Raw genomic sequence first — 5,639 nt, 5'->3', positions numbered from 1 at the left:
TGGAGAAAAATGCAAAAGAAATTAAAAATGATGGTGTTTTCTTTAAGATTTTCAGATTTATTGATGTTTAATAACCTTTGACCACTACACATATTTAAAAAAAAAAAAGTATAAAAATTGTAGAATAAAAGTGTTTTTAAGGAAAACCAATTGGCATCTTTCATTTGCACAATTACAAAACTGGAAACTTTTAAGGCCGTTTGCTTAGTATTTTACTTTTTGAAATGTCGGTAAGTGCAAACTTTAAACAGCCGTAAGTTGTCAACTGAATGTCCAACTGAAGTACAGCAAACAGTATTGTCAGGAGAATTTTATTCTCTTTCCTAATATCCACAAAACCCTCATTTCGAACTCTGCCCAGCTCTGTCTCATTTTGCCAGAACAAGATTTTTTTGTTTCACTTGTAAGTAAGGCCACTTCCTATTCTCTCAATGACTTTGTAATGTGTAAAATCTACAGAAAAGGAGACGGGTTGACATATTCCCTGGTGCCCGATTTTTCATTGGTAACCACAGTGATATGTTTAGCAAAGTGTTTATATAAAAAAACAAAATGGCAGCTGTCGGTGTAAAGTTAAGGAAACGACTGAAGTTTAAGCAGAGTGTAAATGAATATTTTTCTATCTTCAAAAATATTTGCAAACTATGGTTTATGATAGCATTCACTGTAAACTCAGTAACAAGTACTATTTGTACATAAATATATTATTCCTTCGACATTGCATTGTACCCTGCCTGTATACTACATATATTATTTTTCACAGAAAATAAAACAGTGGAACAAAGTCTGTACGATGGCATTGTGAAAACCACGGAATGACTGCTGAGCTATTTCTTTCTTCATAGAGTTTTTTTTTCTTTGAAAAGCTTTAAAGGGAAGATACAGCATTTGCAAACATCAAAAAACAAAATGATCAAATTATCACAAAATATCTTACTGGATTGTTAGGGAATGACAGTCTAAAAGTTTCCTGTAAAATCGTGGCTCCTGGTGTGCCAACATTTTCAAGAAAACTTGTGTTTTTCCAACGCTGGTCGGCCGATCAGCGTTGGAGAAAACTGGCCTTTTTTAAAAACTGCTCCTCATTTTTCACATTTAGTTATTCCGCACTTTCTTTGCAATTGATTACTCACCTGTGAAGGGGTACAAGCCTGCTAGACTGATTCTCTGACCTTACAATTCCCAAAAGTCAATAAATTGCTCCGTTTCATCTTAAGTGGGGTCAGGGAACCAGACTCCAAGAACATGGTTGGTTTTCTTGGATTTCCCAGCATCTCTGAATCCAAAACGTGAAGCAAGTCAGTTTCACAATATATGCTGTAACATACTAATCCTCCAAATCCATTTATTTCTGAAAATTGTAGCAAAAGCAAATTTTGTACATTCCCTTTAAGAATATGACAGACGACAGAAATTACATTATCTTCCTTCACACATTTATTGAGACAAAAAGGAAAAACAAATAATCTAAAACAGTTACAAGACCAAATGGTTACATTGCATACCATAACAGTTTAATCTTTTTGCCCACTAATTTATGACGATTTCGAATTCACATTAAAAATTAGTGAAATACTTTGCAACTGGTACCATGCTTTAAGAGTTTAAATCTCCAAAAGAATATGATTACCAGTGAAAAGAACCCCAGCCAATCAAATTAGAAGAAATTTCCCTGGTGGCCAGTCATTTAATATGTTTTGTACAATATAAAGTATAGGAACCGACCAATTCTTACATTACAGTGAAAAGTATTGGCAATTGCTATTCCCAGCACAGACAGTGGTCAAAAAATTTGCCCACACTAACTTTATGCATTCTGCCAGTGGTTGAACAGAAATCTAGATTTCAGCTGCACAAACAAGGAGGAACAAATGACTACAGATATCATTTAAGGAATAGAAACACGCTGAAGAACTGGACATCAAGAACTGGACACCAAAAATTTGACATTTTAGTTGGTGGCAGTGAAGATGGGAATCTCATTTGAGAACAGACAGCTTGACTGAAGATGCATTCAACATGGTAGCAACAAGGTACAGAACAAGGCAAGTATATCAGTCTATATTATAATAAGCCAATAAATTCCATACTGGGCCACCACTCATATTCCTCAATATGACCTGAAAAGTACCAAAAGTTGTAAATCTGATGAAGAACCACTGTATAAAGAGTGCAAAAATTCTTTGATAATACTTTAAAAAGTTCTGTCATGGCCCATAGACTTTGTGCAGGAGCTCTGAGTGGTGGCCCAGTATGGAATTTTTTCCTTTTAGGCATCCCAACCACATGTATTATGGTAAAATAACAACCGACATTCAAACACTTTTGTACTTTTGTTGAAAATGAAGTGAAGTGAATGCAATTTTTTGGGATAAACAAAACACCACACTCTGTCCTTGCCCAATAGATAGCAAGTTTACAGCATCACATGGGTTTGTTTATCCATAAAAATCTCTCCCACCATTCATTGCTCGCACGAGAAGTCAAATTGGCTTATTTATCAACATTTTTTGAAGAATGTTGCATCCTGACGCCATTTTTTCATCATATTTTATCTCAATGAAGGTCAGTCATTGCAAAAATGCTGCAAAGACATGAATCTGGGACTGAGAAACATTTCCAAGTTTGTTGGGAAAAAAACTTTGCTAAAATGCACTGAACTCGCCATAGACTTTGTACACAGCCAGAGAAGTGGCGTCTGGATACTACATTCTTCCATATTTTGGAAAGACAACATTAGTAACATTCAGGACCCCTCGATTCTTTAGCCAACGCTATTTTTACAGAAGACAACCATTGCTCATGCGTCAATTGTCAACCGAATGGTTCCCGGACTTTACTTCCCCTAAATTAAAAACAAATCTTTCAGAGCCATGAATCACAAAGAAAAATTTAATCTGGGCTTCGCCAGCTGTTTAAGTGAGTTCAATACATAAGAAAGGGTTTCATTCGAAAAGGAAAGGGGTCCTAAAAAGTACTACTGCCGTCAACAGTATCCTTGTGTACATTTTTGGCTCATCTTGTAACAGTGAACCACGCACTTCATATTGCATAAATTGGAATTCAAACAAATGTCCCTTTTTGCATCACTTGCAAGCAGTTATTTTGCCCAGCAGTGTCCTTTCTTTTACATAGACCATATACTAAAGTCTACTCAGAATGAATGTAGAGATTAATGCAAGTTATGCGAGTTATGATTCATGACATTAGATTCGCCTCACATTTGCATGTACCCGAAGTATTAAGTATTCACAACGCAGCCATGTATCTGCAAAGTCTGTAAATGATCTTAAATGTATGGCCCAACACTCCCCTATAACCCTCTTCAGCTGACAGTCATTTTGTTTTCTTTGAAACTACATGCCTGAAATACATCAGAATAAAACTCAACTCTGCCATCTTTTGTACACAACAGCACAGCTGCACCCAATTCCCAACATTTACAAGAATACAAGTTGGGATGTAGATCTACCAGGACGTATTAATTTGTTAAAGGGAATATACATCATTTGCTTTTGCTGTAATTTTCAGAAATTGATGGAATTGGGGGGTTGGAAATATATAGCAAATATAGTTACACTGACTTTTTTGAGGTTTTGGGTTCGAAAATGCTATAAAAACCAAGAAAAACAATCGTTTTCCTGTAGTCTGGTTCCCTGACTCCATTTAAGAAGAAACAGAGCAGTTTACATATATTGGGGAATTGTAAGGTCAGGGAACCAGTCTAGCTGGCTTGTACCCGTTCATAGGTGTGTAATCGATTGCAAACAAGTGCGATGGTCAACTGGGGCCAATATTTGAAAAAAAGCCAGTTTTTTCCAACGCTGATCGGCCGATCAGCGTTGGAAATTGATACAAAAATACCACTTTTCTTAAAAATGACAGTATACCAGGTGCCATGATTTTACAGGATGCTTTACACTGTCATTCACTAACAGTCCAGCAAGGTATTTCAAAATGATTTGGTAGTTTTATTTTTTGATGTTTGCAAATGTTGTATTTTCCCTTTAACATCAAGATCATCAGATCTTGATATTAAATGTAATTTTAAACAAACACAAGTTTAAACATGAAAATAAATCAAACTGCTGCAAACTGCTAAACTAACTGGATTGACCTGAAATGTGCAAATAAAAAAAATTAAAATAGCCTTATATTTCGGCTTTAGCAAGGCTTTCTTCAGAGGCAAATGACAGAGGAACGAGCAACATCATTTGCCTCTGAAGAAGGCTGTCATTTGCCTCTGAAGAAGGCCTTGCTATTAAAGGCTGAAATATCCGACCACTTTAATTTATTGATTTAAAAACAAGTTTAATGTCATTTATGCATTGTCCTTTGATTTTTTATTCCCCATCCCTTGGCAAGCATCAAAAAGTAGTGAACAATCTTAGGCCAATTTCATGGACAAAGAAATTATTTAAGCTGCAAAACAAAAAAGCCAAAATTCAAAATGTGGAACATTTATTGATTATTTTTGGTTCTTAGCTGATTTTTGCCTGGCTCAATTTGCTGAACAATAATCTTCTGCTTAGCCAGACCATGAAATTTGGCCCACATAATATAGGCCAATGTAGTTCTTTTTTAAGTATGTTCAAAAATATAGCTAATTTTACAAATTCAAGAATTGCTGCCCTTAAAATGAGTACTTTTCAAACTTACGAGGGGGTTTGGGTACTGGGTGTAAGAAAGTACAAATTGTGCACGTCAACTTTCATCGGTTAAAACATCTAAACCATGTTTAAAGAAATTCTAAAAATGTCATGTCAGCTAATTCAACCTTTGGGTACACAAATAGCCCCCACGGTTGCCCATAAATGGTTTGCAAAATCAAATGGAATGTCCATTAAACCTATCCTGCCCAAATCCTCCAAAAAGCGTCTTTGCACAATGGAGGATTTTGCAGGATTGAGGCTTTATGGCAAAAATGTGCAGCTGATTTTGGAGTATGTACTGTGCTAAGGTCTTAGGTCGGACCTTGTGTTGTTTATGCTCAGCCGTGCATAAATTCAGGCCTATATTGTACTTGAAATCCTCCACAATGCTCCAGGATGTCACTGGCATACTGACAGTGATTGCCTGAGGATTTTGCAGGATTGAGGCAGTGGTCACCCCTCCAAGGACCACATTCAAGAAACAACGAAGGGTTTTGGCTGTAAACAATTTGTACATGGAGGCAGTTGGAGGATTTTGCAGGATTGAGGTTGCATCCTAGCAAAAATGCCTAGGGAGTTAGGGTTAATTTCATGCAAAAGACAGGTTTCCATATATCTCAGACTGTGACTATGTTTTTGAAGTTATGAAAACTGTCCCCGTTTTATTAAGCATTATTCCATGACTCTATATCAGCCTTTTAATACATACATGTAAGATCTATTTTGCCACAAAAGTTTGCATAAAATAAAAGCGTGAAAATACTCTTTAACTTCAAAATGAGAAAAATGACCCAACAAATTATTTTGAATATAATTTTTGTTAATTTTTCAATATAACTTCCAACAATAAGACTTTTCTATTTCTGTATATACATATAATTTTTTTTCGAAATAATAATTTAGTCTTTTTTTATATTTTACAATTTGTTTACAACAGAAATATTGGACAAAGAAACACAATGCATGGAAATAAAAATTCAATGGAAA

This window comes from Patiria miniata, unplaced genomic scaffold (assembly GCF_015706575.1).
Source record: "Patiria miniata isolate m_02_andy unplaced genomic scaffold, ASM1570657v1 HiC_scaffold_9, whole genome shotgun sequence".
NCBI lineage: Eukaryota > Metazoa > Echinodermata > Asteroidea > Valvatida > Asterinidae > Patiria > Patiria miniata.
Note: the sequence above shows the minus strand (reverse complement) of the source record.